The sequence below is a fragment of the Ranitomeya variabilis genome, chromosome 3 (assembly GCF_051348905.1).
Source record: "Ranitomeya variabilis isolate aRanVar5 chromosome 3, aRanVar5.hap1, whole genome shotgun sequence".
Taxonomy (NCBI): Eukaryota; Metazoa; Chordata; class Amphibia; order Anura; family Dendrobatidae; genus Ranitomeya; species Ranitomeya variabilis.
The window spans coordinates 201,599,705-201,624,092 of record NC_135234.1 but is presented as its reverse complement, the minus strand read 5'-3'; positions in this window follow the sequence as shown (position 1 = coordinate 201,624,092).

Sequence of the window (24,388 nt, the reverse complement as noted above, 5' to 3'; positions counted from 1 at the left end):
TTGGCTCATCCTCCCACTCGGTAGACCTCTGCGTGGATTCTGGGGCAGAGGGCAATTTTATGTCTTCTGCCTTCGCCCAACGTCACGCAATACCCCTGGTTATGCTTGCTCAACCAGTGATGGTACGAGTGGTGAATGGGTCGACACGGCCTTCACTGATAACACACCAGACAATCCCTTTTACTCTGTCCATGTCGCCATCCCATCAGGAGATTATATCTCTGCTCGTCATTCCTGAGGGAATTGATGAGGTCCTGTTGGGGATACCTTGGTTATGTTACCACTCTCCTCATATCGAGTGGTCCTCAGGCAGAATTTTGGGATGGGGTGAATCTTGTGGGGGTAGGTGTCAGAGGGAGTGCGTTCAGGTTGCTACTACAGAGGTACCCGCAGATCTATCCTCTCTCCCCAAGCAGTATTGGTCTTATGCGGACGTGTTCTCCAAAAAGGCGGCGGAGACTCTTCCGCCCCATCGCCCCTATGACTGTCCTATTGACCTCTTGCCTGGAGCTGAGCCTCCTTGGGGTCAAGTTTATCCATTATCTCTCCCGGAGACGGAGGCAATGTCTCAGTACATTCAAGAGAATCTGGCAAGAGGGTTCATTAGGAAGTCAGTGTCACCTGCTGGGGCTGGGTTCTTCTTCGTGCAGAAGAAGAAAGGGGAACTGCGTCCATGCATAGACTACAGGGGTCTTAACGCCGTCACCGTTAAGAATAAGTACCCTTTGCCCTTGATATCTGAGCTCTTCGATAGGCTTCGGGGAGCAAGGGTGTTTACTAAACTAGATCTGCGGGGTGCTTACAACCTGATTCGCATCCGTGAGGGGGACGAATGGAAGACGGCTTTTAACACCAGGGATGGGCACTATGAATATCTGGCGATGCCCTTCGGGCTCTGTAATGCCCCAGCCGTTTTCCAAGACTTTGTGAATGACATCTTCCGGGATATGCTCACCACCTCGGTCGTAGTCTATCTGGATGATATTCTCATCTACTCTCCAGATATTGACTCCCACCGGAGAGATGTTTGCAAAGTCTTCGACCTCCTACGGGCAAACTTCCTCTATGCCAAGTTGGAGAAGTTTGTGTTTGAGCAGGAGTCCTTACCTTTCCTGGGCTATATCCTCTCCGCCCAGGGATTGGCCATGGATCCTGCCAAACTACAGGCTGTGATGGACTGGCAGGAACCCCATTCTCTTAAAGCGGTGCAGCGCTTTATGGGGTTCATAAATTATTATCGTCAGTTTATTCCGCACTTCTCGACTTTGGTAGCTCCCTTGGTTGCCCTCACCAAGAAGGGAGCAAATCCCAAATTGTGGTCTGTGGAGGTCTCCAAGGCCTTTAACTCCATAAAGTCTCACTTTGCTAGCGCTCCCATCCTAAATCGCCCCGATGTAGATAGGCCATTTATCATGGAGGTGGATGCCTCATCTGTTGGTGCTGGAGCAGTCCTCTTCCAAAAGGATGCTCAAGGTCGGAAGCATCCTTCTTCTTTTCTAAGACCTTCTCACCAGCAGAGAGGAATTATTCCATCAGGGACAGGGAGTTGCTAGCCATGAAGTTGGCGCTCTCGGAGTGGAGACATCTCTTGGAGGGAGCTCGTTTTCCCTTCCAAGTCTACACAGATAACAAAAATTTGGTGTACCTGCAGACAGCCCAGCGGTTAAATTCTCGCCAGGTCAGATGGTCCTTGTTCTTCTCCCGGTTGCATTTCATCCTCCATTTCCTTTCTGGGGAGAAGAACATTCGTGCCGACGCTCTCTCTCGCTCCGTTGTGTCATCTGTGGAGGAGGAAGAGGAGCCTCGGCTTATTGTCCCCACCGAGAGCCTGAGAACTGTGGCCCCAGTTTCGCTAGAGTCTGTGCCTCCGGGCAAGACTTTTGTACCATCCGGTTTGCGACCGGAGGTTCTCTCTTGGGCACACTCGTCCAGGGTGGGTGGACATTTTGGTTCCAAAAGGACATCTGAGTTACTGGCGAGGACATACTGGTGGCCACATATGGCTCGTGATGTCGCAGACTATGTTCGGGCGTGTGTCTCCTGCGCCAAAATAAGTCTCCTCGACAACAGCCAGCTGGGTTATTATATCCTCTGCCGGTGGCAGATAGGCCCTGGGAGATGGTCGGGATGGACTTTGTGGTGGGTTTGCCCAAGTCTCGGGGCTGTACCATCATTTGGGTTATCACCGATTATTTTTCTAAAATGGTGCACTTGGTGCCGCTTCCATGGCTACCTTCTGCACGGGCCTTGGCAGCGTTGTTTGTTAAACACATCTTCCGCCTACACGGTATGCCAGACAAAATTGTCAGTGACTGGGGTCCCCAGTTTGCATTTCGATTCTGGAGAGAGCTTTAAATCTCTCTTCTGCTTATCATCCCGAGACGAATGGGTTAGTAGAGAGGGCCAACCAGACCTTGGTCACATATCTGCGACATTTTGTCTCAGCCAGGCAGGATGACTGGGCATCCTTGCTATCGTGGGCAGAGTTTGCACTGAACAATGCTGTAGCCGACTCCACTGGACAGATGCCATTCCTTCTTAATTATGGTCAGCATCCGTGGGTACCTGTGCCCATGCCCGTGTCTTCCGCCGACTCCAGGGTGGCAGACTGGGCTGTGGAGGCACGGGACATTTGGGACCGCACTCAGGATGCCATTCAGGCCTCCAAGGAGAGAATGAGGTCTTCCACCGATGCACATCGGCGCCCCGCTCCGACCTTTGCTCCCGGCGATTTAGTGTGGCTCTCCGCCCGTAACATCAGGCTGCATGTTGAGTCCACTAAGTTTGCTCCTCGCTACTTGGGTCCCTTCAAGGTCCTCGAACAGGTTAATCCTGTGGTCTACCGTCTAGCTCTTCTGCCACGCCTAGGTATCACCGACACCTTTCATGTGTCCCTCCTATACATGTCTCGGTTTTCTGAGTCATCTGCTGGGACATCGGGTTCGTCTACGGACGATTACGAGGTGAACGCTATTTTGGGGTACAAGGTGGTTCGTGGCAAAATATTTTATTTGGTGGACTGGAAGGGTTACGGTCCTGAGAGCCTGCTGAGTGCATTCGGGCTCCGCAGCTCATTGCTGCCTTCAAACGTAGCGAGGCCCAAGGAGTGGGGGTAATGTTAGGGATCGAGTTCCCTCCTCTGCACAGGGGGAATCTCGGTTCATCTCCGCTGCGGTCTCCCATTCTTCTCCTGCCGCAGTGGAGCCTGCTCAGCGGAGACGTCGGTCCCAGTGTCTCGCTCAGTCTGACTCTGTGCTAAGAGTTACTGCTGCCTTTCCTGCTTCTGCCATTGAAGTCGGTGCTGGGCAGCAGCGAGCAGATGCTTCTGGGTCTAAGTCCTGCTTTGCTCGTTCTGAGCATGCCCAGAGTAAGATCTCTCAGTGGAGATCGAGGGTCACATGATCTGATACTGCAGCTAAGGTCATTGGCTCCTTCAGGAAGGTCCTGTAGGTGCTCACGCTCTGGTGTAGCTTCTCATTGGTTCTTCTAGGAAGGTCCTGTATGTGCTGCAGCTATTTAAGGTTCGCATGACCGCATGGCCATGCGCTAGTATTGTTCTTTGTTAAGTGCTTTGCGCCAGTGTGGTCACGAGAGTATGTGTTCAGGGACCCGGCTGAAATAAGCTCCTAGAATGCTGGCACCTCCGGCGAGGAGTTTGTGTTTGAATGTGTTCAGGGACCCAGCTGAAATAAGCCCCTAGAATGCTGGCACCTCCGGCGAGGAGTTTTGTGTGCATGCGTGACCACTGACTGCTCTCTGTGTGGGCAGTTAGCCTGTGCCTCTGTGAAGCCTAACAGGGCACAGTGCTTTTCTTTCACGACTACTCGGTGAAGTAACTGAGTTAGTCCATACCGCCATATTGTGCCGCCGTTGCTAGCAGCAGGTACTCCTGCACGGTGGACCCCGGGCTGCGAACGCACCAATATCAATAAAAACATCTCTCTTTATTCGGTGTGTTCCGCTAGCCGTAACATAATACTAGCGCCAGGGTCTGGCTAGTAAATGGCGGACATTCAGCAAACTTTGCGGTATATCCAGCAGCTGGAGGGTAGGTTGGCGGCTCTCGAGAGCTCAACCCCAGCTGTGGATGTTACTGCAGTTGCTGTACAGGCTGCTAGCGTGGATGCAGCTACCTTGTCCACTGCCACCCCTGTTCCAACATTATCTCGCCTCCCGCTGCCAGAAAAATTTTCTGGAGACAGCAAATCTTGTAGGGGTTTCATGAGTCAGTGCTCTATTCATCTCGAGCTCCTGGCTGCACGTTTCCCTACTGAGCGGGCTAAGGTGGGATTTATTCTGTCTCTCTTGTCGGACAGGGCGTTGGAATGGGCTTCGCCGCTGTGGGAGCGTGGCGATCATGTGGTGCAGAGTGCTCCGCGGTTCCTGAGCACTCTGAAACAGGTCTTTTTAGGACCTCAAGTCACCCATGACACGGCGCTCCAACTGCTGGCATTAACTCAGGGTGAGTCCATGGTCAGCCATTTTGCCATCCGATTTCGGACTCTGGCTTCTGAGCTGGAGTGGTCGGATAAAGCCCTTATTCCCATATTTTGGAGGGGCCTGGCTGATCACGTTAAGGATGCTCTGGCCACTAGGGAGATTCCTGCCACACTGGAGGAGTTAATATCGGTCTCTACTTGAATTGACCTCCGTTTTAACGAGCGGAGGTTACAGCGAGCCCAGTGTAGGCAGAGGTTTCGGCTGGCTCCCACCTTCGCCAAACCTCTTGAATCTCCGGTCATGGTACCTGAGTCACATGAGGCCATGGAAGTGTCACGAGCGGGTTCTAAGTCCCAGACTGCTCGTGCACTCCGGGTTTGTCATGTTTGCCAGCGCTCAGGACATCTTGCCACCAGATGTTCTCAGCGGTCGAGGAAACGTCAGCGTCTAGTGGTAGTAGGTGGAGGTACACTAGACACGGCGACGTTTGCCTCCAAATTGTCCTTTAAGGGGACAATTATTATTGGCTCATCCTCCCACTCGGTAGACCTCTGCGTGGATTCTGGGGCAGAGGGCAATTTTATGTCTTCTGCCTTCGCCCAACGTCACGCAATACCCCTGGTTATGCTTGCTCAACCAGTGATGGTACGAGTGGTGAATAGGTCGACACTGCCTTCACTGATAACACACCAGACAATCCCTTTTACTCTGTCCATGTCGCCATCCCATCAGGAGATTATATCTCTGCTCGTCATTCCTGAGGGAATTGATGAGGTCCTGTTGGGGATACCTTGGTTATGTTACCACTCTCCTCATATCGAGTGGTCCTCAGGCAGAATTTTGGGATGGGGTGAATCTTGTGGGGGTAGGTGTCAGAGGGAGTGCATTCAGGTTGCTACTACAGAGGTACCCGCAGATCTATCCTCTCTCCCCAAGCAGTATTGGTCTTATGCGGACGTGTTCTCCAAAAAGGCGGCGGAGACTCTTCCGCCCCATCGCCCCTATGACTGTCCTATTGACCTCTTGCCTGGTGCTGAGCCTCCTTGGGGTCGAGTTTATCCATTATCTCTCCCGGAGACGGAGGCAATGTCTCAGTACATTCAAGAGAATCTGGCAAGAGGGTTCATTAGGAAGTCAGTGTCACCTGCTGGGGCTGGGTTCTTCTTCGTGCAGAAGAAGAAAGGGGAACTGCGTCCATGCATAGACTACAGGGGTCTTAACGCCGTCACCGTTAAGAATAAGTACCCTTTGCCCTTGATATCTGAGCTCTTCGATAGTCTTCGGGGAGCAAGGGTGTTTACTAAACTAGATCTGCGGGGTGCTTACAACCTGATTCGCATCCGTGAGGGGGACGAATGGAAGACGGCTTTTAACACCAGGGATGGGCACTATGAATATCTGGCGATGCCCTTCGGGCTCTGTAATGCCCCAGCCGTTTTCCAAGACTTTGTGAATGACATCTTCCGGGATATGCTCACCACCTCGGTCGTAGTCTATCTGGATGATATTCTCATCTACTCTACAGATATTGACTCCCACCGGAGAGATGTTTGCAAAGTTTTCGACCTCCTACGGGCAAACTTCCTCTATGCCAAGTTGGAGAAGTTTGTGTTTGAGCAGGAGTCCTTACCTTTCCTGGGCTATATCCTCTCCGCCCAGGGATTGGCCATGGATCCTGCCAAACTACAGGCTGTGATGGACTGGCAGGAACCCCATTCTCTTAAAGTGGTGCAGCGCTTTATGGGGTTCATAAATTATTATCGTCAGTTTATTCCGCACTTCTCGACTTTGGTAGCTCCCTTGGTTGCCCTCACCAAGAAGGGAGCAAATCCCAAATTGTGGTCTGTGGAGGTCTCCAAGGCCTTTAACTCCATAAAGTCTCACTTTGCTAGCGCTCCCATCCTAAATCGCCCCGATGTAGATAGGCCATTTATCATGGAGGTGGATGCCTCATCTGTTGGTGCTGAAGCAGTCCTCTTCCAAAAGGATGCTCAAGGTCGGAAGCATCCTTCTTCTTTTCTAAGACCTTCTCACCAGCAGAGAGGAATTATTCCATCAGGGACAGGGAGTTGCTAGCCATGAATTTGGCGCTCTCGGAGTGGAGACATCTCTTGGAGGGAGCTCGTTTTCCCTTCCAAGTCTACACAGATAACAAAAATTTGGTGTACCTGCAGACAGCCCAGCGGTTAAATTCTCGCCAGGTCAGATGGTACTTGTTCTTCTCCCGGTTGCATTTCATCCTCCACTTCCTTTCTGGGGAGAAGAACATTCGTGCCGACGCTCTCTCTCGCTCCGTTGTGTCATCTGTGGAGGAGGAAGAGGAGCCTCGGCTTATTGTCCCCACCGAGAGCCTGAGAACTGTGGCCCCAGTTTCGCTAGAGTCTGTGCCTCCGGGCAAGACTTTTGTACCATCCGGTTTGCGACCGGAGGTTCTCTCTTGGGCACACTCGTCCAGGGTGGGTGGACATTTTGGTTCCAAAAGGACATCTGAGTTACTGGCGAGGACATACTGGTGGCCACATATGGCTCGTGATGTCGCAGACTATGTTCGGGCGTGTGTCTCCTGCGCCAAAATAAGTCTCCTCAACAACAGCCAGCTGGGTTATTATATCCTCTGCCGGTGGCAGATAGGCCCTGGGAGATGGTCGGGATGGACTTTGTGGTGGGTTTGCCCAAGTCTCGGGGCTGTACCATCATTTGGGTTATCACCGATTATTTTTCTAAAATGGTGCACTTGGTGCCGCTTCCACGGCTACCTTCTGCACGGGCCTTGGCAGCGTTGTTTGTTAAACACATCTTCCGCCTACACGGTATGCCAGACAAAATTGTCAGTGACCGGGGTCCCCAGTTTGCATTTCGATTCTGGAGAGAGCTTTAAATCTCTCTTCTGCTTATCATCCCGAGACGAATGGGTTGGTAGAGAGGGCCAACCAGACCTTGGTCACATATCTGCGACATTTTGTCTCAGCCAGGCAGGATGACTGGGCATCCTTGCTATCGTGGGCAGAGTTTGCACTGAACAATGCTGTAGCCGACTCCACTGGACAGATGCCATTCCTTCTTAATTATGGTCAGCATCCGTGGGTACCTGTGCCCATGCCCGTGTCTTCCGCCGACTCCAGGGTGGCAGACTGGGCTGTGGAGGCACGGGACATTTGGGACCGCACTCAGGATGCCATTCAGGCCTCCAAGGAGAGAATGAGGTCTTCCGCCGATGCACATCGGCGCCCCGCTCCGACCTTTGCTCCCGGCGATTTAGTGTGGCTCTCCGCCCGTAACATCAGGCTGCATGTTGAGTCCACTAAGTTTGCTCCTCGCTACTTGGGTCCCTTCAAGGTCCTCGAACAGGTTAATCCTGTGGTCTACCGTCTAGCTCTTCTGCCACGCCTAGGTATCACCGACACCTTTCATGTGTCCCTCCTATACATGTCCCGGTTTTCTGAGTCATCTGCTGGGACATCGGGTTCGTCTACGGACGATTACGAGGTGAACGCTATTTTGGGGTACAAGGTGGTTCGTGACAAAATATTTTATTTGGTGGACTGGAAGGGTTATGGTCCTGAGGATAGGTCCTGGGAGCCTGCTGAGCGCATTCGGGCTCCGCAGCTCATTGCTGCCTTCAAACGTAGGGAGACCCAAGGAGGGGGGGTAATGTTAGGGATCGAGTTCCCTCCTCTGCACAGGGGGAATCTCGGTTCATCTCCGCTGCGGTCTCCCATTCTTCTCCTGCCGCAGTGGAGCCTGCTCAGCGGAGACGTCGGTCCCAGCGTCTCGCTCAGTCTGACTCTGTGCTAAGAGTTACTGCTGCCTTTCCTGCTTCTGCCATTGAAGTCGGTACTGTGCTGCGGCGAGCAGACGCTTCTGGGTCTAAGTCCTGCTTTGCTCGTTCTGAGCATGCCCAGAGTAAGATCTCTCAGTGGAGATCGAGGGTCACATGATCTGATACTGCAGCTAAGGTCATTGGCTCCTTCAGGAAGGTCCTGTAGGTGCTCACGCTCTGGTGTAGCTTCTCATTGGTCCTTCTTGGAAGGTCCTGTACGTGCTGCAGCTATTTAAGGTTCGCATGACCGCATGGCCATGCGCTAGTATTGTTCTTTGTTAAGTGCTTTGCGCCAGTGTGGTCACGAGAGTATGTGTTCAGGGACCTGGCTGAAATAAGCCCCTAGAATGCTGGCACCTCCGGCGAGGAGTTTGTGTTTGAATGTGTTCAGGGACCCGGCTGAAATAAGCCCCTAGAATGCTGGCACCTCCGGCGAGGAGTTTTGTGTGCATGCGTGACCACTGACTGCTCTCTGTGTGGGCAGTTAGCCTGTGCCTCTGTGAAGCCTAACAGGGCACAGTGCTTTTCTTTCACGACTACTCGGTGAAGTAACTGAGTTAGTCCATACCACCATATCGTGCCGCCGTTGCTAGCAGCAGGTACTCCTGCACGGTGGACCCGGGCTGCGAACGCACCAATATCAATAAAAACATCTCTATTTATTCGGTGCGTTCCGCTAGCCGTAACACATACTGGCAACATTTCTGGAACCCCTTGATACTCTGGCCAGGTTCCACCCCTCGAACCTTCCACAGTCCCACCACCCATTGTTGGAAAAACTCCACTTTTAAACCACATCCTCACCAATCACACATTAACAATTTCCTTCACCAGATCACATACATAGCCATCAGCTTTTGTTCTGGCCAAAAGATTTTTTAATCCGCCACCACGACAAGGTAGACTCTTTTGACCGGGCCCTACTCTACTGTAACTTATAAAACATTTGTTAAAATATCCAATACTCTTTAGGTATATTTTTATTTAATTTTCAATTTTTAAAATGACAAATAATCTTACATACAAATAGCAATACACTATGACCAGACCACATATTACCACCACATAGTGATCGAATAATACCACATACAAGGGACAAATGCCGTCACAGCATGGCCAATACTACAATACTGATCATTAAAGGGAACCTGTCACCCCCAAAAATGAAGGTGAGCTAAGCCCACCAGCATCAGGGGCTTAGCTACAGCATTCTGGAATGCTGTAGATAAGCCCAATGTATCCTAAAAGATGAGAAAAAGAGGTTAGATTATTCTCACCCGGTACGATGGGCGTCGCGGTCCGGGGCCTCCCATCTTCTTATGATGACATCCTCTTGTCTTTACACTGCGGCTCCAGCGCAGGCATACTTTGTCTGCCCTGTTGAGGGCAGAGCAAAGTACTGCAGTACGCAGGCGCCGGGAAAGGTCAGAGAGGCCCAGCGCCTGCGCACTGCAGTACTTTGCTCTGCCCTCAACAGGGCAGACAAAGTATGCCTGCGCCAGAGCCGCAGTGTGAAGACAAGAAGAGGACGTCATCTGATGAAGATAGGAGGCCCCGGACCAGACCATGAAGCCCATCGGACCGCCCCTGAGTGAGTATAATCTAACCTCTTTTTCTCATCTTTTAGGATACATCGGGGGCTTATCTACAGCATTCCAGAATGCTGTAGATAAGCCCCTAATGCTGGTGGGCTTAGCTCACCTTCGATTTTGGGGTGACAGGTTCCCTTTAATAAAAAAACACAATACTAATATTACCATAAGTGCCATTATACACAGGAGCTCTGTACATAGTATACAGTGTCAGTGTACAGGTAATACAGTGATCACTGGTGACATTGTACATAGGAGCTCTGTATACAGTATCAGTGTACAGATAATACAGTGATCACCAGTGACATTATACACAAGAGCTTTGTATATAGAGTCAGTGTTCAGGTAATACAGGAATCATTGGTGACATTATACATAAGAGCTCTATATATAATATGCAGTGTATAGTGTCAGTGTACAGGTAACATACTGACTCACTGGTGACATTTCTAGTTGAAGTCCTTCATCTTCACTTTTCATCTTCATCAAGCATAGACCGCCATCACTTCTTCCAGCCAGGACTCATCTCTGAAAATAACAGTTATCTAGAGCACCACTTGCAGAGCACATTACTTATTTTTTCCCAAATTCTACACTACACCAGATGAAGAAAAAAAGGTGACATAGTGTCGCTCCACACAGTACCAGCACCCCCATTGAAAACAGTATCCTCAAAAATAAAATACATCACTGCAGTATTAATATCCCTTTATTAGCCCCTGCAGTAATAATATCCCCATTCTTGCCCCCTTTTCTCTCATTCCCGGTTCCAGCCATATGTTCTCCCATCCTGCCCTCATGTGTCTCCATTCTGCCCCCATGTGATGTCCCATCCTGTCCCATTTGATCTCCATCCGACCACATGTGTCCCATGATCCTTCCTCATCTAGCTCATTTATGATCCTGCCTCATCTGGCCCATGATTCTGCCCTATCTGTCCCATGATCCTGCCCCATCTGTTCCATGATTCTGCCTCATCTGTCCCATGATTCTGCCTTATCTGTCCCATGATCCTGCCCCATGTGTCTCTATAGTCTCCACCCTGCCCCATGATCCTGCACCATCTGTCTCCATCCTGCCCCATGATTCTGCACTGTGTGTCTCCATCCTGTCGGCCAAACATATTGTGGCTTGCCCCTTTCAATATTAAAAAAACAACATTTTCTTCTTACCTGGTCGCAGTCCAATGACATAGTGTCCTCCATCCATTTGAAGTGCAGACTCGCCGGCGTATGACAGTGACATCATACGCCGGCGACATGCGCACTGCCATCAGCTACCAGCCGGTAATTGGCTGGCAGCTTTTAACTATCACCGTGCGGGCCCAAATAAATTTTAACTGAGGATCCCCGAGAATGCACGTTCAGTTACTGCACCGGCAGGTCCTCCTGAACCTGGGGACCGGTGAGCAGAGGAGGCTCGGTTCAGGCCCCCTCTGCTCACCGGGCCCCATATGCCAGTAAGGGCAATAATGCCCTGATGGCAGTCTTGGTCTAAAGGGGGCTTCATTAGAGAAAATAGTTTTACCCCAGTTGTCTGCAGTCCAATTCCTGTACTTCCTGCCAAATAATTTTCTCTGATGAAGCTCACTTCAGACTGTTTGGGAAAATAGAGATCGACACTGTATGAGGCTTTGCATAAACTCAATGTATTTGTCACTAAAAGTTAAAAAAACTTATTAAATGCCTATAACTGTACTTCAGTAACCATAGAAACATCTTACTAAAAGATCTAAAAGCACAGAAGCAGCAAACTTTGTGGAAACCAAAATTTGTCAGTCTCAAAACTTTTGGCTTTGATTGTACAATCCCTAAACAAGTAATAAGTTACTTATACATTACGATGGCTTCTTCTGGTTTAATTATATAGTTGTGCATTTGTTTTGGCTTCAGTGGCAAGAGAAGAAGGGTCAGTTGGTATTGCAGCTTTGTACTCTTTAATGCTTTCCTATAGACCTTAACAAGACATTCTTGAATTTCAACAGGAATAAGCCCTAGCATCAGGCATTTGCGATTAAATTTTTTTTAAAGGGAACTTAACATCAGATTCATGCTGTCCAGAGCAAAGCGAGCATGAATCAGACACTGGCAGTGTGATTGCAGCCAGGTATGTTCTATTTTGACACCCGGCTAGGGACTATGTGTCTTAGGCTAGTTTCACATTTGCGGTAGAATCCTCAGCGTTTATGCCGCAACGATAAACCGCATGCAAACGCAGTGTTTTTTCTGTGCGCATGGTGGAAAATTTAAAAGGAGAAAAATCTCGATAAACAGACACCGCCAATGGGACAACAGTGGGCGTATATTATGGGATATCTTTATATAGACCCTTGGACTGATGAAATCTTCAGATTTTGCTCCTGTATCCTGAGTCATGATGGATCTTCGCATGGAGAGCTTTTATTTCAGCCAGGATTTAAGTATAAAGCTGTTTCTTGCTTATGCATTTGCTTGGGAGCAACAAAGAAATGGAGAAAGACAGAGAAGGAAATATCGTCTGCGTTTTTGGAGACACCCCATTATTGAACTCTGGGAGAGCCTACCACACGCTATATGGCTAGCTTAATTCCGACCCGGACAAATTCCCGGAATATACCAGGTTGTCTCAAGAGACTTTTCAGGATTTACTTGGTCGTGTCCAATGAGCCATCTGGAGACAGGACACCCAGCTCCGTAGAGCGATTCATCAGCGGAACGTCTCCTGGTCACACTAAGGTATGTAATAATTCTAAACAAATGCCTGTCATAATTATTATTGTTCTGCCATGTATTATTTGTATTTTCCTTTATGTGTTTAGCAAAACCCCACCATAAATAGAATTGTTGATAATTTTTTCTTTTTTTTTCTTTCAGATTCCTTGCTACCGGAGAGCGCTTACCATCACTCCACTTTCAGTACCGGCTTGGAATCTCCACCTTGTCTGGAATAGTTGCGGACACATGCCAGGCTATGTGGAACGTACTCTTGGATGAATTTATCCCCCTACCATCCGCGGACATGTGGATGGAAATTGCCGACCAAATTCTGGAGAGTGTATAATTTCCCCAACTGTTTGGGAGCAGTGGATGGAGAGCACATACGGATTATCAAACCCGCCAGATCTGGATCGGAGTACTTTAACTACAATAAATATTTTTCTGTAGTCCTCATGGCAATAGCAGATGTGGACTATCGCTTTATTGCCATGGACATTGGAGCATTTGGTCGTGGCAATGACTCCCAGACTTTCAAGATCTCTGATATGGGCCGACATTTCTATGTCAAAAATTTTAATTTCCCCTGCCACGACCCGTCCCCAACACTCAAGGCCCACCGATGCCATTTGTTATGGTTGGGGATGAGGCCTTTCAGATCTGTGAAAACCTACTGAAGTCATATTCCAGTCGGGACTTGAACCACTCTAAAAGGATTTATAACTACAGACTGACCAGGGCCCGAAGAACAGTTGAGTGTACCTTTGGGATTCTTGTATCAAAATGGCGCATTCTTGGGACAGCCATTAATCTAAAAATGGAGACAGTCAATAAGGTTGTCAAAGCCTGTGTGGTTCTCCACAATTACCTAATGGCTAAGGAGCGACCCAACATTGAACTGGATGAACCAGTTGCAAACCCATTGTCAGATTACCAGCATCACCCTCTGCGGTCAACTGTTGAAGTTGCCCACATGCGAGACCAATTTGCTGCCTACTTTGTTTCTGACATCAGACGTGTGGCATTGGCAAGATAATATTGTGTAAAATGTGCTTTTGGATTTGAATCTGTACCAGTTATGTTTTAAATGTTACTAATATTTGTTCTTAATAAACAACGTGTTTTGATACCTGTACCGAGTCATATGTCTTTCCTCTAAAAACCACTTACCGTATATACTCGAGTATAAGCCGACCCGAGTATAAGCCGACCCCCCTAATTTTGCCACAAAATACTGGGAAAACTTATTGACTCGAGTATAAGCCTAGGGTAGGAAACTCAGCAGCTACCGGTGAATTTCAAAAATAAAAATAGATGCTCCATACCATTCATTATTGCCCCATAAGATGCTCCATATAAAGCTGTGCCACATATAATGCTCCATACATGTCATTATGGCCCCATAGATGCTCCATATAAAACTGTGCCATATAGAGTGCTCCATACATTTCATTATTGCCCCATAGATGCTCCACATAAAACTGTGCCACATATAATGCTCCATACTGTTCATTATTGCCCCATAAGATGCTCCATATAAAGCTGTGCCATATATAATGCTCCATACTGTTGATTATTGCCCCATAGATGATCCATATATAGCTGTGCCATATAGAATGCTCTGCACCGTTCATTATGGCCCCATAGATGCTCCATACAAAACTATGCCATATAGAATGCTCTGCAGCATTCATTATTGCCCCATAGATGCTCCATATAAAGCTGTGCAATATATAATGCTGCTGCAATAAAAAAAAATGACATACTCGCCTCTCTTGCTGCCCGCAGCTCCTCAGCGTCCCGTCTCGGCGTCTCTCCGCACTGACTGTTCAGGCAGAGGGCGGCGCGCAGATTAGTACGTCATCGCGCCCTCTGACCTGAACAGTCAGAGCAAGAGGACGGGAAGATGGAGCTGCGCCCAGCGTGTGGAACGTGGACAGGTAAATATGTAATACTCACCTGCTCCCGGCTTCCCTGGCTTCTTATCCCGGACAGATGGTCTCCGGGTGCCGCAGCCTCTTCCTCTGTCAGCGGTCACTGTTACCGCCCATTAGAGAAATGAATATGAGGCTCCACTCCTATGGGAGTCGAGTCCATATTCATAACTTTAATGAGCGGTCCCACATGACCGCTGAACAGGGGAAGAGCTGCGGCACCCGAAGGCCATGGGACAGGCAGGGGGAGGTGAGTATATGACAGACCTCTCTCCCCCTCACCCGCCGACCCCGCCGCCGACCGTGACTCGAGTATAAGCCGAGAGGGGCACTTTCAGCCCAAAAATTTGGGCTGAAAATCTCGGCTTATACTCGAGTATATACGGTATGTTAATAGTGGTTAGGTAGTTGACGTTATTACGTCCTGAATCTCTTCTGCAGTATCTATTGGACGCAGACTGAAGAGACTATGGAGGTATAATACAAAGCAGATCTATACTCACCAGTTCATGTGTGAGAAATAATGACTTCATGATGCACAAAACTCAGCCTCATGAATTCACTATTTCTGACACCTGTCCAGGTGAGTATAGATATGCGTTGTATGACCTCCATTGTCTCTTCAGTTTGTGTGAACTAGATTACGTAGACTGAAGAGAAAATGGAGGTTATACAAGGCAGTTCTCTACTCACTAGGTCAGGTGTCATAAATAATGATTTCAAGATGCAGTGTTTTGTGCATCATGAACTCACTATTCATGACACATGACCTGTTGAGTATAGATCTGCTTTGTATTACCGCCATTGTCTCTTCAATCTGCGTCACATAGATTAAGCAGTCTGAAGAGATTATGGAGAAAATACAAGTAATGTTAGTTTTTGACAACTCATAGCTCCATACCAAATACACAAAGCTGCAGTGTTCTACTTAATAACTCCTGGAGCTATGAGGTGGCAAAAACACAAAGTGTACGTCGCAGTGTGTTTATTTGGCGTACGGTGTGTGTTGCCGGCGGCGAAATACACAAATAACCAAACAGTATTGGGGGCAAAAAACATTGACATTTATTAACAAAAAAAAAATTTAACTGTGCTGGCTTGGGGTAGAGTGACAGAACTGGGGGGTGTGTAGCTGTGAGGCCTGGCTGGCTGAAGATGAGGCAGGGGTTGCAGGAGAAGGGGCAATTAAATTAGTGGGGTCAGGTAGTTCAGGGATGGTACTAGAGGCATGGGACGGCAGAGACACACTGGAAGGGTGAGACAAACCTGACATCACAGACACATTGGGAGGTGAGGGGGGAGTGATAGCGATAGTCTGCTGCTTTTTTCTTTTTCTCTTTTTGGGATAGGCGCTGCAGTCTGGGGAGCCTCGGTGGGGTCATTTCTTGCAGCCCGGTGATGGTTGCCAACTTGTCATGGTCCGTGTGCAGCTGCTGCTGCATGGTGGTGGTGGTGAAGGCCATGCCAGGGTCCGGGTGCTGCTGCTGCTGCACCCTGGTGGTGGTGAAAGCCATGCCAGGGCCTGGGTGCTGCTGCTGCTGCAGCTGGGACCTGGTGATGGTTGACGACCTGTCCTGGTCTGGGTGCTGCTGCATGCTGGTGGCAGTGGAGGATGTCCAAGCAGGAGCAGCAGTTGGCATGGTGGTGGCAGTGGGCTGTGCAACAGCACTCGGCATGGTGGTGGCGCTGTAGTGGTGTCCAGCAGTGCTTGGAAAGGTGGTGGCCATGTAGTGGTATGAAGCAGAGCTCGGCATTGAGGTTAAGCGCGACAGTGTTGGCACAGGTGGAAATGCCACCACTGGCTGCTGAAAATACTCTGCTGCATAGACTGCATGTAAGCAGCATTGCAGGCCTGCATGACACTGAGCTGGAGATCAGGTGTTCCGACATGCCTTTTTCTATTTCATTAAAAAAAAATGATGTGCTGGCCTCTGGAGGTCAGCTTTCACTTGGTCAAGGCTTCTGGTGACATCCTGGAAAAGTGTATTCATAAGGTTGAAGCCACTATCCAGTCTCTCTCCCATCGCCTTGAGTCCATCATGAAAGATCGAGCTCAAGTGCAAAAATTCGGGCATGAGTGACCTGTCCGAGGCCCTCTGCCGCTGCCGGGTAGAGGCCAAAAAAAAGAGGCAGAGGCAGAGGACTGGGACAGGGGAACACCTGATGGACCAGCTTCCTGGTCTCCAGTCTGTGTTGCAGGCCCACTTGCTGCTGCGCTGCTGGATGGCTGGGATTGGTCTGTTTGATGAAGGACCGCTCCAGAACCAGGGTCAAAAGTGCTGCTCCAGGTGCTGTGAACAAAAAAAACAAAAAACATTAGTACAAAACATTTATAATAGTAAAAACGCCAACTTCTGTGGAAACAAAAAATACAGATTAGGCAACACAACACAATCCAATGCACCACAAAAATACTTATGTTCTCTGGGCAAGGACCGATCTCAAAAATGCCAGCATGTGGTGATGCTTATGTTTTCGGATCCTTACTCCAGAATCACTTGGAACCCAGCTCTCTTGACGAAGGTCCTTGTTGAAGCAATCCTTCATCGAACGCCAACGTGTTCTGATTTTGAGCACTGTTTAAAAAAAAAATGGTTAGACAATGCACTTTTGGCCGGGATCACACAACTGTGTGTGATGAGAGAAACACACAGGGGTTTCTCTCATCACACACAGTTGTGTGAACCCGGCCAAGGTCACTGCTGCATCACACTGAATTTCAATACTTATGAAATGCCTTGCGGACCCGAGCCAGGGCGTTTTCCCAGCCATCCATCATCGCTTGGGCCACCTCATTCCATAGTCGCCAGATCGTCACGTTGTCCGAGTGCTGCGGAACTCGGGTGTTCCACAACCGGACTCGCTCATGGACCAGGAAGATGAGGATGTCATTGTCAATGAGGTCTTCATTCCGTTCTGGAACCTAGAAAATGAATAAATACATTAAGGTTGGAGACATTAACATAAGGAAAAGAAAGAAAACAACAGAGACAGAAAACAGGCAAGAATATTCAAAGTCAAGAAAAAAAAAATCAAGAAAAAAAAAGGAGTCAAGAAGAAAAAGGTAAAGAAAGAGCAAAGTAAAGAAATGAACAGTCAAGAATAGTAAAGTCAGGATACAATAAACAGAGTACATCAGTACAGTACAGTATCAGTCAGGTATACTTACACGCCGCCTTGCCACACGAACACGCTGCTCCTGCTCGGCCTCTGCCACAGTTGAACTGTTCTGAAAAAGAAAAAAAAAGAAAAATTTGTCACATGTGTAGATTACCAGAAACAGCAACTGACAGCACATCGGAAGATCCGGATGCCCGCTCAAAGATCCATTGACCCAATTGGATAAGTACTCACAAGTTTTCACCTGGATTGGATGCTGCTCGCTTTTCTTTACTAGAGAATACTTACCAATCTGAAGAGGTAAGTACTCACTTCACTATCATTTCCACCTTGTTCAGGCCCAAGACGCTCCTCAGAAGAAGAGGATGAGATTCCTATGCTTGCAGCAAGAAAAAAGAGACAGAAATTAGGACATTATATAGAGAGAAAAAAGAAAATACAGACATTGGCTTTGATACTCACATTGTTCAAAGTGAAGATTCCTCATAGCTTCAGAGCTTGTTCTCTTGTTCCCAGTCTGCTGAGTAGTGACCTGCGATGCCCACTCCCTCCTTTTATCAGTTTGTATGTGGGGGGTGGCTAATCAGTGTCTAGACAGGTTTTCCTGTTGAAAAATGCATGCGTTCACAAACGCAAACGCATGTGCTTGCGAACACATGCGTTCTAATAGACTGAAATGCATTTTTTTCACCTCATTCCATCCGCTAACAACCGCATATGTTTCTAGGCGGCAAATTCACGCTTCTGAAATTACAACATGTAGCGTTTACCACGCCAAGCCACAGACAACGAAACGACGCATGCGTAGTCAAATGCGGCAAAATGCATCCAATCGCAGGCACCTGCATCACTAATGTTAAAGATAGGACTATGATACATCACTTTTAGTTGAGTATCCTGCAATTTGAAGTACTGGGCCTTCTTATATTTGAACCCTAGTCATGTGTAAGATCTTGCTGGTTGTGGATAGTGACATAACTAGAGTCTGATGGCCCCCTGTGCAAGATTTGAACCGGGCTCCCCCATCCTGAATAAATTATATATATAATTTATTAATGGTGTGTTTATATATGTCCCTCATCCTGGTATATACGTCCCTCATCCTGGCTCCATCCTGGTATCTTTTGGTCTACTTTACTTTACCAGGCAGGTCCTACCTTTCTTGATTAAGAACAGGTGTGGCAGTAATAGGGCCTGGTTGTGGCTTGGGAATAAATTCAGCTTCCCAAAGATGTGATAAACTATTTAATTGATGTTCTAAGGGGGAGTCAATCACTTTTTCACACAGGGCCCTGTACGTTTGGATTTCTTTTTCCCTTAATAATAAAGACCTTCATTTAAAAACCAAATTGTATGTTTTCTTGTGTTATCTTTGTCTAATATTTAAATTTTTTTTGGTGATCAGAAACATTTAAGTATGACAAACATGCAAAAGCAAAGGAAATCAGGAAAGGGGCACGTTTTCACTCCGCTGTATATGGCCCATTCTGCTATATGTTCCTTATCCTGGGCCCCATCTTGGTATATATCCCCTATCTTGGTATATGTCCCCTGTTCTGTCGCTGTTCTTTAATGTATAGAAGAAAATATACCATTATACTCACCAGGGGTGTAAATACAAGTCTTGGGGCTAAATAGAAGTATAATGCACCCTTCATAGTCCTCCATATAGTATAATGCATCCTATAGTCCTCCATATCATATACTGCACGGTGCATACTCTTCTATAAACTGTAATACGCCCCCATCGTCATCCATAAAGTATAATGCACCCCATAGTCATCCATAAAGTATAATGCACCCCCATAGTTATCCATAAAATATAATGCTCCTCATAGTCATCCATGTACTAGTATGGCCACAATTTTTTTTTAGAAAAACAAATAAAAGCTTACCTTCCCTTTGTTACCACATCACGTGCGTCCTCTTGTGAAGCGGGTAGCTGACTTCAGAATTCGACGAGAGCATATGATGTCACTGCCATCCACGTCGTCTCGTGCACACCGACGTCAGCTGCTGGCCTCTGATAAGCTGGCAGTGAATATTGTGGCGTAAAGACCAGATGTGTCTCTGCCCAGCAACACACCAACTGAATGTGCTTCCTCGGACGCATATCCAGTAGAAGTTTCTGCTGCCGTTGGCGGGCCTCTGACTTGTCTGGCCCAGTCGCAGCGACAATCACAGCGACCGCGGTCGTTACGCCGCTGGTTGTGGACAAAGCATGATGCCCACAATCCACAACTAAACTGTGATTTGGCATTTTAATGAAACCAAGGAAATATTATCCATACTGTAACACCACCACATACGTATTTAAAGGCCGAATGCAGACACACTGCGCAGTATATGTGTTTTATGATATCTGTATGGTGTTATCTATTGCTTTGGGCAAGGTTTCACATCCTTCTCCTTTCCCCATTAAGGGGGAATGCACATGCCTTTACAGCTAGACCTCCTCTAGTTCACTTGACCCAAAAAGGCTTCAGATGTTGGGGCTTTACATTGTAGACTAAAGCACTGAAGGTGCCAAATGCTTTTAAATATTTTAGTTTTCTCAAAGAAGTCAGGTGTGTTGGTCAGTAAATGAGGTAAATGAACGCATTTTAATTTGCCGAAGTCTGATAGCAATATAATTACTTTCTACATTTCCCCATGTTTGCAAATAATTGAATATAAATGAATTCCTGACTTCATGCGCAAGAAAACTGATCTCATTAATGTGCATATAATGTACCGAGTGTAAGAACCAGTCACTCGCAGAATTAATATTTGTACATAACTTCCAGATGTAGATTTACTTTGATATTCAGTCAGATCCATTTATTTTTATTTAGGTTCTATTCATATGTGCTAGTTTTGTTATGTATCTTCACAAAATTGAGTAACAGAAAGCCTTTATGCAAGCCAAGCTCGCTCTTTCTGCTGGACCCCTTCACATATCCCTGTTTCCAGTATGCGTGGTATCCATTTTTTCACGGATGCCACATGTACCCATTATAATCTATGGTGCTACACACATATCCATGTGTTTGTGGAGCGCCCTGTCAGGGCAAGGGGTTACTCGGTACCGGGTCCTGCGGTTCACAGGGGGGATGTCACGGTGGCTGACCCGTTCCGTGGCCCTGGGATGTCCGTATAAAAGGGAAAGGTCTTTAAAGGGATAAAGTTTATGTTCGTGATGCCACCTGTGGTATTCGGTCAGGGTGACCGATGCTGCTTTAAGGGGTCCGCTGGGGTGATGTTATGGCAGCTAGATGGTATACCTTCCCACAGGTGAAGTATATACCCAGGGCTTCCCAGTGTGTAGATGGTAGAATGGTGAGAGGCGCAGAGAAGAAAGAGGACATAGGTTTGCAGTCTCTTTACCTTGTTTACTGTTGGTTTCAGCAGCCACAGTCCAGGGCACCAGATCACAGGGCAGGTAGAGTCCAGCCGGTTTGGAGGAAAGTCCAGAGTCCCCTTGTCCAGGTAGAAATCAATAGCCTTCCCTTGTGCTGTAGTGGTGTAGTCCCTTACTGCATAAGCTTCAAATAAGGTCCTCACAGATGTGGTGTTTCTCTCTCTGTCCCCCGTGGACCCTCTCCGTGGTCCTCTGTCCTCCTCAGACGGACGTCTGGAACTTTCTAACTTTCCCTACAGACTACCAGTTATATATATATGGGGAGTCACCTAGTAAATAGGATCAAAAGCTCCCCATGGTGGCCTGGAGTGTGAATATGTTGCATGCTTGTATACCTGGATGTAGTTATCCTTCCTTGCCTCCAAATGTAGCATCACTCTCCCCGAGAGGAAAGCAATGCCACTGTGACGACCAGGACCCTGGGGCGCCACATTTGCATAGACCAAGTGTCAGTGTAAACCATATAGAGTGTCCATTTTCTGCCAGCAGCACAGATGACAAGGGCCAATACAATATTTAGTATTACAGTCATGAAGCACCAATATACTTTGTATAGGTGAGCGGTAAATACCGACTCTCTCTAGGCACTCCTCAGGTGCCCTTCTGGGACTACTCCAAATCAATAAATTAACAAGAACACGGAGGAAAAACGTCCACTTAAACATATTTAGAAAACAGTATTCAAAAGATTTATTAAATTGTAACAGTCATATACAAATATAGGTATATAAAATACAAAACATGGGTGTATTATCAATACAGCCATATGGCAGAAGACACAGAAAGGAGAAAATGTGGCGATGACCAAGTCAGAGGGGGAGTACACAAATAAACCTTTCGGGTGGCAGCATCAATTCAAAATATAGGAAAAACATATGCGACCATGACCGAATATAATCACTATATCCAACTCACGTGACTAGATTACCCGAAATACATGATCACATATTCATATATACATGCAATCGCTGCTTACCCATTGTCAATCAGGTATGGCCTCCCCACCTCACTCGGTCCCCCCGGACGCGCGTTTCGCGTAGCTTTTTCAACAGGGTGAAAAAGCTACGCGAAACGCGCGTCCGGGGGGACCGAGTGAGGTGGGGAGGCCATACCTGATTGACAATGGGTAAGCAGCGATTGCATGTATATATGAATATGTGATCATGTATTTCGGGTAATCTAGTCACGTGAGTTGGATATAGTGATTATATTCGGTCATGGTCGCATATGTTTTTCCTATATTTTGAATTGATGCTGCCACCCGAAAGGTTTATTTGTGTACTCCCCCTCTGACTTGGTCATCGCCACATTTTCTCCTTTCTGTGTCTTCTGCCATATGGCTGTATTGATAATACACCCATGTTTTGTATTTTATATACCTATATTTGTATATGACTGTTACAATTTAATAAATCTTTTGAATACTGTTTTCTAAATATGTTTAAGTGGACGTTTTTCCTCCGTGTTCTTGTTAATTTAAGGGCCAATACAAGTCTATGGGTCCGTGTAAAACATGTACAGATCACGGATGGCATTCGTGTGTTATCCATGTGCTGTATGTGTTTATTATTTCTAAGTACAAGGAGAAGCTTTGGGATTCATTTTACTTAAGACATACCTAAAAAAACAGATGGCACACAGATGAGACACTGATGGCTCATTGATCCAAAAGACTGACACTGATACTATTTTTTCCAGTACCGGTATTACACGGACGTGTGAATGAGGCCTTTGTAACTTTTTTCTTTGCTGAATATTACAGTGATATTGAGATAGTAATCTCACAAGCTGAAATGGAATTTATTTTCCTATTGACAACACCATATTCTCTATCTGACCTTAAAATATTTTTGTTAAGGGGTTGTCCACATATGGGGACAGGTTCTTTTTTACATTATTTACATTTATTTGGGGCAAAAAATCATTTTTTGCAATTTGGGTTTCATTGGAAATTGTTTTGCCGTTTTGCTTTTTCAGGCTCTTTGGTTTTTTTTTGCACATTCAACTTTGATGTGGTGTGAGGTGCTAAATCAGCTTAGAGAAGCTCAGAAAAAGACACATAAAAGAGTTACACACTCCCTGTCAGAGTGTCCTAGTGGGCTGATTGATGGAATCTCAGTTAAGTCATTCTGCTGCCAATATAAGGAGTTGGACATACTCTCCACATTACCCTCTAAAGACACGAGTACTGTTATGGTGTACAATGTGTATTGTGGTATGCGTTATTAGTGTTGGTGTTGTAATATGCCCAGCAACAAGTAGTAAGTAGGTATGGATAGCGTTAAGAGTTGGGACTAGCCCAAAGAGGGATGGGCTATATAGCAAGATCAGAGAGAACTTCCTGGTAGTGAGTCAGACAGGGCCTATCTTGCAGCTAGAGCAGACCTTTGATCTGTATACTCAGCAGAGCCGCATGAGTTGGGTGCCCCCAAATTGTGTAGAGACCGAGGCAGTGGATCCAGAGTAGCGAAAGGAGAAGTGACAGAAAGACAGAAATGATGCACCAGAGACAAGTCCTGGGACAGGATGCCTAGCAGTATGGCCTCGAGTATAAAACTCAGAGAGGTAATGGGCCAGAACGGTACAGAGAAGCAAGCAGAGAAGCTAAGTACCAGCCATATTGGCAAGCTACTTTTCCTTAGAGGGAAGAGGATGTGGAAACGCTGGTTGAGATTAGGACTTTCACTAACTGGACTGTAGTAGTGTGCTGTGTGGTGGTGAAGACAGAGAAATGTGAGGCACGAACCAGTAAACTTGAAGAGATATAGAGATTTGTGAAGATGCTCCATATTGTGAAATAAACATTTGTAAAGTTTTGCACCCGCTATCTATTGTACAGAATTCCCACCAAGTTACTGTTAAGTAAAAGGCTTTATTTTTGAGTGGTGGTATCCCTCATTGAAGCGTTCAACATCCGGTCCAGGCCAGCCAAAGTCACTGACATCAAGGGCGTAGTGCCCCTTTAGACAAAATCCACACACCCAGCCAGGATCCCCACCTTCATGTAACCTGCCAGGTGTAAGAGAGGAGTAAATCGCCCATGGCTACCACCCTGCACCACGTTACACCAACAATAGACAGTACAACATAATGGCTATAGAAAGCAAATAGTGCAAAATTTGTAATGAAACCCAATTTTTTTCGCAGAAGGCAGTCCTATCAATGACTGACAGCTATCCCTGTATGTACATTTATACAAGGAAGGCTGTCAGTCACTGGAAAAAAAATCTCAGAAAGAACAGAACTTTAAAATTAATCTCTCAGTGTAAGCAGTTTTTTGCTAGAAAATCTGAGGGCAGCATGAGGCAGACTGAGACACTGATTTCAGGGATGTGTCACTTATTAGGCTGTGTGCTGTTGTTCCAATCCAATTAGTGTTTTATCAGCAG